This window comes from Gigantopelta aegis, unplaced genomic scaffold (genome assembly GCF_016097555.1).
Source record: "Gigantopelta aegis isolate Gae_Host unplaced genomic scaffold, Gae_host_genome ctg3854_pilon_pilon:::debris, whole genome shotgun sequence".
Classification (NCBI taxonomy): Eukaryota; Metazoa; Mollusca; class Gastropoda; order Neomphalida; family Peltospiridae; genus Gigantopelta; species Gigantopelta aegis.
This window is the reverse complement of record NW_024533548.1, coordinates 1-12,328: the sequence shown is the minus strand read 5'-3', so window position 1 is coordinate 12,328 and position 12,328 is coordinate 1.

Here is a 12,328-nt window from a genome sequence, read left to right as displayed (position 1 = left end):
TGAAGGTGGAACCATGCACAATGGTCATGGTCAGTTCTCTTCTGTAGACAAAGCACATACCCTTGCGACTCTGTGATACCTTGGAATCGATCTTGTGAAAACTACTGTATTGAATAAGCTTATAGCAGATTCATGATCGGCATATATGCTACAGCCTGTATCGCATACCTTTAAAGTTTTATATTGTTTTGGTGTATTACTGGAGAGTAGCTTAATGGAGATTATTTTTACAAAATGGCCAAAGGTTTTACGGTAAAGTACCTTTAAGTGATAGAGGATGCAGTGTAAGAAAGCTAGCCTGATTCACCCATTGATTCAGAGCCTGAGAAGGACATGCATTGTCATCCTGACTTATTTAACTACTAATGTGTTACGTATTTAAATAGATATATTTAATTACCTTTATCGTGGATCTAAATATGATCAAAAAAAAATACGAATAATATAACAATAGTATATACAACATTTTCAAATAATTTGTATAAAAATGAAAATAATTATGAATTTCGGCAACTATTTATTTATTATCTTACACTGTTCTAGTGAGTATATTTGATTTTTGATTTACCCTCGAAACATATTTGGACAGCAAAAGCATCTTCATACGACAAACAGAACCTGAAAAAAAATGTTCTTTTTTTAAAGTTTATTAACCTCAGAAACAAGTTTGATAGTGTCAGGGTTGGGGTTATAGGTTAGATATTATACATAATATATATATATATATATATACAGTGGACCATGTCTAAACTGGATTCTGTGTAATCCGGATCTCTGCGTAAATCGGTCCATTTCTAAAGTCCCGTCCAGATACCGTTTATCTGGGTCTAATGCAAGGTGAAGTATTGTCCCCAATATATATTTATGTATTTTTAAATGATATAGAGAATATATATATATATTATAATATATGTACAGACATGTATTTAAAGATTTGGATTCAGTTTTTGGGTTCTGTGTAATCCGCAGCGTACGATCCATGGTTATTTTTTGTCCCCAATAGTATTATTTTTAGAAGGATTGCAACAGATGTTATAAATGGATGATGTACTATATGTTAGACGATAATAGTATAGAATTGCAATGGGGTACTATATGGTTATAATGAAAATGGGGACTAACAGTGAATATATTAAAGACAAAAATTATGATATTTAGGAATGGTGGTAAAGTGAAGGATGAGGAAAAATTGTTATACAATGGTGTATTGGTTGATGTTGTAGACCAGTTTACCTATCTTGGTATCTTACTGAATTATAACAATAAATTCACACCTGTTATTAAATGTATATCTGAACAAGGTAGAAAGCCTCCTTTTCTATGAAGAAAAACATTAAGACATTGTTTTTGAATTACAACACAGTAGTATCATTGTTTGATACATATGTATCTAGTATATTATTTTATGGCTGTGAAATATGGGGATTACAGAATGCAGAGGCTATTGAAAAAATACATTTAGACTTATTTAAAAATGTGCTACAAGTTAAAGGATCTACAACAAACATTATGATATATTTTGAATTGGGGAGATATCCATTGTTGTATGAACGTAAGTATCGTATGGTAAACTATTGGTTGAAACTGATTTCTTAAAAAAACTGTATTTTGCATACAATGTATGTTGAGATTGAAAGCTACATGTTTGAAAAAAAATAATTGGGTCACATATATTAGAAAACTATTACATGAATTAGGACTTGGATATATATGGAAAAATCAGGAATGTCTTGCAAAAAATAATAAGTATTATTTGACAATAATTAGGCAAAGGATATTTGATCAAGCAAAACAGAATCTTTTCCACCAGTTGAATACATCTAGTAAATGTTCCACACTGTATAAATATTTGGTATATAATTTGAATATGCAGTACTACTTGATTAAGTCAATACCTGTTGAGTATAAAGTACGTATTACTAAACTAAGACTGTCTGCACATAACTTAGCAATTTAGCATACACACAAACTAAGTGTTCAGTTTCAAATTACACACTTCGCACGTGCAACGTCACTTAACGTGCTTCGCGATAAAAACAATAGGTGCGGGTTTTTCATGCTCTTTGAGTGAGAACATTAACGCACATTGTGCACTTATTTTGAGTTTTATTTCTCATTTCATTCTATAATTATTGATATTTGAAATCGAATATCTCCAACGTATTTTTAAAGGGACATTCCTGAGTTTGCTGCATTATAAGGTGTTTCCGACTAACGATCACAAACACGTTTAATTACAATCGTTAAAAAGTCTCTGTTAGTCGATAACATCTTAAAAAGTGCAGCAAACTCAGGAATGTCCCTTTAACAGTAGACTACACACACACACACACACACACACACACACACACACACACAATGAAACGTCTCTAAACCGGAAATCGATGGGACCAATAATTTTGTTAGTTTTTTAGAGGTGTCCGGTTTTCAGGGGTTTGCATTGATACAAAACCTTTTGTTGCCTATTCACATTCTGCTTCATATATCCTCTTCAAAAAAAAAGAAAAACTTGACATTGGTAAATATATTTCTATCGGATTATTTTTACAAAATCAAAGATATCGTAAAGACAATGAAGTAAGTGAGCGAATGGTGATGCAAACACACTAGAAAACACGTCTGATTCGCATAAACGTAAACATAATCAACGTTTGTACTGAAACGCAAAAACGCAACCCTCAAAGAAGCACGTGCATCATGAAGGTCTGTAACTTTGCACGCAGAACCCTCCGTTGGTGGGGCATAAAAGGTCACATCAGCATTGATTCAAATAGACCGCATAACGACACTGTAGGTAAGGCAATAATGCCAAGATTCAAGTCAGGTCAACGCAATAATGTCATTGGGAGATTGCAAGCAGGGGCAACTCAACAGACAGACCATTTCTGCTTTATTTCTGTTTTGACCCCACATCACTTAGCGGAGCGTCTGCAGTGGTGCCAAAAGAGGGCGAAATGGAGGACTGTTTTGTTCTCAGATGAGTCTAGTTTTCTCCTGTCACGTCCTGATGGACGCACACGTTTCTGTAGACGTCGAGGGGAACATCATGCTCCAAACTGCGCGCAACAAATCGACCATTTTAATGGTGACAGTGTCATGGTGTGGGCAGAAATCCCATCATGGTGGTAGGACGGCTCTTGTGCATGTGGCAGGTGCACTGACGGACATCAGATATAGAGACGAGATCCTGCAGCATCACGTCATTCCACACATGAACGCCAACGGTGGAGTGTTTCAGCATGTCAATTCCAGACCACATGTTGCACATGTCTGTCAGACGTTTCTGCAGCGCCAGACCGTCCAGACATTACTTTTGGCTGTCCGTTCGCCGGATTTAAACCCAATAGAACATATATGGGATGCACTGGATCGGCGTGTGCCCCGGAGGAATCCACCCCCCAATCCATCCACCCACCCACCCCCACCCCCACTCACCCCCCGACACTTCCGCAACTTCTTAAGTTGCACTTATGTTTGTCTTGGGTCTCCCCAAGATGTGGTCGTAAATGTTTCTGTTGAGCACAAAAAATATTGTACATTTTCTTTTTTGTAAAGGAGATTGCGCACAATCTGACAAACAATAATAGAAATAGGAAACTTTATTAACGTCAAAAACGTAAATTCACAGTTTTTAGAATATTCATCGCTTATAAACAGCATTAAGGCATTTATAAATAAAGCAGACAACGTTAGAAATGGCCACTTTACATTGCTAACTAATCCTGTATTTCCAAAGACATGTATAAATTATTAAATCACGAAATTATTACACCAACATCACAAATAAGATGTAGAAACTAAGGTTTTGCTTTTGACTCAAAAGAATGGGGAAACTATTATAGAGTGCCTTTTATAAGTCTCAAAGATACAACTTTGATATAGTTTCAATACAGAATTATACACCAGATACTAACAACTAATACATTTTTTACATAAAATTAAACACATAGATACTAATGAATGTACGTTCTGTGGCAGTTCACCAGAAACATTAACACATTTATTTTACTATTGTAATAAAGTGACTGATCTGTGGCATGCTGTTGTAAATTGGAATTGGAACGAAAAAGGAATTCGAATAAAATTAAATAAAACAATTATTTTATTTGGACAAATAGGCGATATAAAAGACATATTTTTAAACTGGCTGTTAATAAACATTAAATGTTATATATACAAGACAAAAATGGAAAAAAATGAAATAAATATAATAGCTGCTCAAAACTTTTTACAAAATAAATACGAAATAGAAAAATATATTCTTTTTAAAAACTGTAAATATGAAGAGTATAATACAATCTGGCCACCATGGAAAGGACTCTTCAGTCAAGAAAGTAATTTGATGGAAGATAATAGAAACAATTATCAAGCGAGCGCTTGACGTGAATTTTGACATTATTACATATCACTATAATTACCTACACTAACTTTTCTTTTTAACATTCTTTCTTTCTAAACTTATATATTTATTTTATGTCCCCATTACATCAACCAGCCTATTTAAATATATTTCTATTAACTAGCCATTTATAATACTACTATCTACATGTACATATGCATTAATATTAAATATATCACCATCTAAATTATGTGTATAAGTATTACTATTACTATAATCAGCATACTACCACAAAGTGTATGTACTCCCAGTATTTAACGTGTATAATCTAATTCATATTCTGTGAGGCGATGATACCCCAACCCTGGCATCGTCAAAATGAGCTGGGGACAATAAATAAAAAATAAGATATTTTAAAAAAAAGAAAGAAAAAAAAGCGACAACTACTCCACGATTCAGTAGTAACAAAGGACCTTTGTTGCAAGCGACTGGAGCGTAAATATGCCGGAAGTAATTTATGCAAATCAAGGGCAGATAAGTATGTTTCTAATAGAGGCTATTGTGACACATGGCTGCTTCACAAAAAAAAAAACAAATCAAAAAAAAAAATCACCTTTCTTATGCATTGCACTTTTCATTGACCCATTACAAACATTTTCAAATATCAGATTGCTGATAGGAACAAGGTTACAGGACAGTAGGCAGGCGTTTTACATTATCCAACCATCAAGCAGGAACGTTTTGCATTCCTCACCACCACAATTGCCACTATAGACTACCCTGAAGACAAGGAAATAATCATTATATGATATGGTGTCATACTTATTGTTCGGGGAACCGAGCGTTCTATGCCACCATGTAACCACGAGGAAGCAGACACCAGGGCCCATATTTATAAAGGTATTTTAAATAAAACATATTTTACCTGAAACATGTTCTAACCTAAAACACATTTTAAATCCATATGATAAAACGTGTTTTAAGATAAAACATTGTTTCTTTGACAACGCTGTTTTGGGACCCTGTTGTAACTTTTAACACATGTTTTATATGGCAGATTCACATGCGCTGCAGGCATGTAAGAAGGATATTTGATAAATGGGGGAGGTCGGTGTATCTGGGGGCGTATGGCAATGCTAACCACAATGAGGGTTTTTATCCTTTGGTTAAAACGCAATTTTCTAGCATGAAAACCAAATAGTAATATTTTTAGATGACGGTTTTTGACTATTTCAAGCTTACTATTTTGTTTCGTAAATTCGCAACCTTGAACTCCAACAACCCATTCAGCCATCAACCTGTAGTGATGAAACATCCAACAACCACAAAAGTATTGGAGATGCACGCAGTTCATGCAGCCTTTCAAACACATTTCCTTGAACTGGACTGCATTCACAGAACGTATCTAGGTTATACCATAAGTTACGTAATTGTTGGAAAGCCACTTTACAGAATTACTCTTTTACTACATCCTGTTATAGACTAGTCTGGACACTACAACTAACGACATGTCTGATAAAAAGAGAACAAGTAACTTTTTAAATGCTGAAAAATCGTCCTTAGTGCAATCTATAAAGCAGAGAGATCATGCAATTGAAGATAAACGGAATGATATTAATTTCAATAAGAAAAAGAAAGTGCATGGGAAGACCTGCTTAAGGATTATCATGAACAATTCCCTGAACGTAATGAGAAACCAATAATACAGGTACGATACTGGTGGCGCCGTGCAAAATGTCAGGCAAAAAAGGACCATGCTAAATATAAACGTGACATGAACATAACTGGTGGCGGAAAAAAATCTGTCTTCTCGACATGGCATTACATCTGCCTGTAATGAATAGTGTTAATGATGATGCCACATCAGTAGCTGAGGCCAGTCAGACTACATTTCCTGATGATGGCGATGTCTCTGATTTGGAAAGCCTTAATGCCCTGTGATAATGACACTCGAAATGACAGCACTCAAAATACAAGTGACATAACTCTAAATACAACACTGCAGAAATAACAGGTTGGTTGTTTATAACTATGCATCCCTTAATTCTAAAGCAAGTAAGGTTGCATCATATCCGTATTTTACACTGATAGTAAACATTTTTATTCCAAATTTAATACTAGTGTTGTAATGTCTATATAATGTCATCATTAAAATGTGGTTCTCTTTCATAGACAGACATGTTATGCAATAATGTTGTTGATACAATCACTGCTAGAGATGTATGAATGTTCTTGAAAGCGGAGTGTAAGTTAGACACGGAAATCAGCGTTTCCAAATCCTAAACATGCATTCTACTAAATTTCTTGTTGTACAGCGAGCTCGGTTGTACCTATTTTCGGCAGCATCTCTTGGATTGAGCACAGGTGTCATGAGAAGCCAACATAGATATCACGAATCACCAATCAAGAACCCATCAATGTCTCCATTTTCAAATATGTGCTTCAGTAAGCTAGTGTCAAATATTCTACTGTCATGTACTGACCCATGTCACTGTGCCACCATGTTGAAAAATTTATTGTTAGTGTCACTACTTGGACATTGATAGAAGACCAACCTTTTCTGTTGATAAATCTTCGTCAGTTTTCACCATGTCCAATTATACAGATGCGACTGCAGTCAATAGCTCCTACATAGTTGATGAAGCCAGCAATGCTGAAACAACTTTGTTTAACACCACCCACTTCCTCGTTATTAGGAATTGTTATACAGCGTGGCCTTAGCTTAGCAATGACATTTGTCACACGTTTGAGGATATTACATACTGTCGGCTGAAAAAGTCCATGGACGTCGGTCATGATGAGCTGAAATTATTGTAATACTCTGCATACACACTATTTCAACACGTTAATTTTATCTAGAGTCAATTCTTTACCTATATGCATATCAGCAATTGTTTCCTTGGTCATACAGTTTGAATAATTAAGCACCTTTCAAAAAGATAGTTTTTAATTTTTATGTGGCCTCGGTACCAAAAATGTATGGAATCCTGGAAGCACTTAGAGGGGTGTCTTGGTGGGATTACTTTGCATAAGTCATCGGTCATTAGTTTTAAGGATTCCCCTCAAGAAAGTGTTATTTCGCTGCTCCACAAAACTGAACGGTTTTTTGCTTTCAAACTACAATAAGACTCTGCAGAAAGCCAATTACCCGAGCATTAGTTAGGAGGAAGCAACACTATCTAAAAGGTTTCCCACAATTCACAAATGATACAGCATTCCCAACGAGCTGTGAAAATATACTCTGTCAAAACAAAACCCGTATAGGTGATAGTGACAGAAGAAAAGTGTTTGATTTTACAAAATATCGGTGTTTTTGTACAATGTTGCTGAATAACCATGTTTGTTAATGTTCCTGGAATGTTGTGGCAAATTGTGCGACAATTGCAGGAAATCACCGTGAAATGGTCAGATTTTGGCGAATGCACGTGAAACTCGGAAAAATATTGGGGTAGTGATGGGTATTTAAAGCTGCAATGCTCGCAATGATGCCTCATTTCCATTTCGACTTAGACGAGTTACAAGATGCCAAGACTAAGCCTGCCGAATCGAAATATTGCAATAGGCCGCTTCCAGTTAGGTGAATCGCAGTCAGCAGTCGCACACCACATAAACGTCCATCAGAGCACCATTTCACGTCTCTGGGATGAGTACCAACAGTTTCAATCAGCTCAAGACCGGCCCCGAAGTGGAAGACCTCGCATAACAACTGCAGCACAAGATCACTACATCCGGGTTCTGCACTTGCGTCACCGAACTGCCACAGCAATGAACACTGCTGGACGCATACCTGGTTTGAGAAGGGTGTCTGCACAAACCATTCGGAACCGACTTCGAGAAGCTGGTTTACGGGCTAGGAGACCGTATGTTGGCCCCGTCCTGCGACGTCAACTTCGACATTTACGTGTTCGCTGGTGCACGAATGTACAGGGGTGGAACTTGGGGAAACTGGCGGCGAGTATGGTTCAGCGACGAGTTATGTTTCCTTCTACAGCGACGTGATGGATGACAACGTGTGTACAGACGCCACAACGAACGTTTTGCAAACAACTGCGTAGCCCAAGTTGACAGATTCGGTGGAGGTAGTGTCATGATGTGGGGAGCCATCTCATACACCGGCAGAAGTGAACTTGTTTCCGTACAAGGCAACCTGACAGCTGTACGCTACCGGGGTGAAATTCTTCGCCGTCACATGCTTCCCATTTTGGATCGACAGAGAGAACTCTTTCAGCAGGACAATGCCAGGCCGCATACGGCACGTGTAACAATGGATTTGTTACAGAATGAGAACATTAATGTGCTGCCATGGTTATCAAGATCGCCAGATCTCAACCCCATTGAACATCTATGGGACGAACTGGACAGACGCTTCCGCAACTGTCACATGCACTGCAGGAAGAATGGGCTAGGATTCCACGTGCCCGGATTCAGAGACTCATTCAATCTATGCCAATGAGATGTCGCGCAGTGATTGCCGATGCTGGTGGCCACACAAGGTACTGATTTCAGCCCTCGTGCGACGCTGTTTGGTGACGGAAACGCCTCCACTGCCGTTAGTCTATAGCAAGAACATTGTCACATACTCATGTCAAATTTGACTGTGATACGATCATAAATAACGAAATTATGCCACTTTGTATTAAAAAGATAATTTCATGAATATTTCGCCTATGCGTTTCTTTTTTGACAGAGTATAAATATCATAATTATATACTCTAAGCCAAAACTATACACACGCGCGCGCGCGCGCGCAGTACGCGTGCGGACGCGCGTGCACGCACACATTCACTTTGTGCATTCCATACAACACGAGAATCTGCAGGACAGGATAATTATTTCTCACAAAGGTTATCAGGGATTCTAATGAGGTGACCAAACAGGAATTTGCTGACTTATTAGGTGAAGTATCGGTTCTGGATAAAATAACAATGATTTAGGATGATGTCAAATATTTGGTAATTTCGAGTCTTAGAGAGGAACCCGCTACATTTTTCCATTACTAGCAAGGGATCTTTTATATGCACCATCCCAGAGACAAGATAGTACATACCGCGGCCTTTGATATACCAGTCGTGGTGCACTGGCTGGAACGATCTCAGACCGACCGCGAATCAAGCGAGCGTTTTACCACTGGGTCTTCACAGAACAATACCCAACTGGTGTATAAGAATTAAGGTAGCGAAAACACGATTCGTCCAAAAGACTTACACGAGCTGCACTTGCCAAGTGTGTGACAATGACGTGCTACGATTTTCACAATCGTCAATTTCTATAACTATGAAGTGATATTTATGTCGATGATGTTGAGGAAGAATCCAAAATTAGTACGGGGCTCTAAATCGAGAAAATACCACATAACATCTGGTCATTTTATATTTTTATTTCAAAAATCAACATTAAGCCAAAAAGAATTAATTGCAGTTCACGTAATAATAAAGGAAAGCAACATTATTTGGAAAGAGTAAATAGCAGTGTATGTAAGTACAATCGGTAACATTACTCCGTACACAATCAAGCAGTTATTATAAAAATACGTCAAAGCTGCACTGTCTAGTTACCATATCTTAACATCGCTTACTAATGAAAAATACAAACGTAACTGCACTTAAGGAACCAGTGACGTCACTATCAACGTATATTGTCAAAAGACGCTATCGTTGATCACAAAATTAACACCAGACGGTTGTCGGTTTCAAAAAAAAACCAACAACTAGTGTGTGGATCCATAATTGTAGGGGCCGTTTCTAAAAAGAGTACAATATTTGTACTAGAATCATTGTGTTATATAAAATAAAAAAACGGTTGAGGGTGGGTCATGCTTCGTTTGATGTAGACATTACATTACGGCTATTTGAAGTCTAACGGGTTTTTTCAACACTTAGTTGCCTGCGTGTGCAAAAGAGAGAGCGAGAGCGAGAGAGACAGAGACAGAGACACACCAGTGCAGCTACACAAGACTACTCCTGAAAAGGAACATAGGATTTGTGTTACGTAGCATAGACAATTTAGTACGTGCACGACAGCCTTAATGCTTAAAACAAAAAAGCAAGGCCATCGAGACAGATTGGTCTTATTTATCTTGGGAGTTATAAAACGGCCCCTTATCGAAGGAAGGGATATTTTATTTAACGACACAACACATTTAGACAGAAGCCAGTAGACATGGGGGGGGGGGGGGGGGGGGGGGGGGGACTGAGATCGAGGACGCAAAGTATAGTTTCTAGGTGGTTCGGGGTATGCTCCCCTATAAAATGTTAAAAGCTAGATATTCCTGCATTCTACAAGTAAAATTCATTTGCCGTAAGATTTACTACCAATACTATTTTTGATTCAGAATTATGCCTGCCTAAACAAGACATAAATTTGTTCAATATTACGTGATACGTTCATCACCTGTGCAAATCCAAAATCACCTGTTTTGTATTTGACCTAGATAAGTGAGCATAATGAATCGATAGTGGTGTATAGGGCATCATGTATTCCAAACAGAACTACATTATCAATTCTAAAGATATTCTAGAGACTGCATCTTTAACTAGTATTTCACATCTCCTACAAACAAACGTCATCATGTTAAAATAAGACATAAACTTGTACTAAATTTGTATTTATACTTAACACATAGTAATATACAGAGTAATTAACCTTAACACTCAAGGTTAAAGAGGCAGTTTCAAAGTTGCATAATAAACTAAAATAGTTATTTATTGTATGGCCACTTTTTATATACTACGTTTTCGTAAATTTCTAGTATTGCAAAAATGCAATAAGGGTGACTCATAGGTTAACATGTGACGTCACAGTTTGAATTTAAATTGTATCTCTATATTGACAAAGTGTTGGCTGTTTTATTGTAAAGAATGCGTGATGTACATGTTATATATATTCCTGCTGTTTTTTTTAAACCAAGGATTTTCAAGGAAGCCACTGTTTACGCCGAGTTGTAACACATGCATTTTATTTACTTGAGTTAATTATACACAAATTGTGTCTGGAACATATTAATGTGTATTTATTTATCACTAATACATGCAAAAATAGCAAAATGTAACATTTGCAATTTTGAGAATCCACCTGTAACTAGGCATTCTCATTATGTGATTAGTTGCACGGACTTTTAACATGCGATCAAGTTGTACACTGAGAACACCTAAATTGATTAAGAGTCGATATGACAAATCGTATGCGACCAGTCGGTTTGACTAATTGCACAATGAGAAGGCCACTATAAGTAACATATATTTCAAACATTATCTGCTTACCACGATCACGTTTCTAGTTCTAGTGAAAACGTCAAATTATTTTTCAGCATTATATTAAAACAATTAAATAAAATTGAGCTAACATTTCATTTTAAATCACAGAATCTGTGCAAAATGACACAGTCCAAGTTAACAAAAAAGAAAGAATTGTTTTATTTAACGACGCACTCAACACATTTTATTTACGGTTATATGGCGTCAGACATATGGTTACGGACCACACAGATTTGGAGAGGAAACCCGCTGTCGCCACATAGGCTACTCTTTTACGACAGGCAGCAAGGGATCTTTTATTTGCACTTCCCACAGGCAGGATAGCACAAACCATGGCCTTTGTTGAACCAGTTATGGATCACTGGTCGGTGCAAGTGGTTTACACCTACCCATTGAGCCTTGCAGAACACTCACTCAGGGTTTGGAGTCGGTATCTGGATTAAAAACCCCATGCCTCGACTGGGATCCGAACCCAGTACCTACCAGCCTGTAGACCGATGGCTAACCACGACGCCGGTCCCAAGTTAACAAGTCATTAATGTTACATGCATTGTTGTACATGTGTATTAGGAGTATACTGTATATCGCCGTGTATTAGCAGACTCCTGGAGAATCTAAATATCAAGAGGGGTCGGCCAATAAACAGTAATCAGAAAATACAATAAAATATCGGCGTTTAGGGATTTTTTTTATTTAAACGACACCTCTAGAGTACATTGATTTTTATCTTATCATC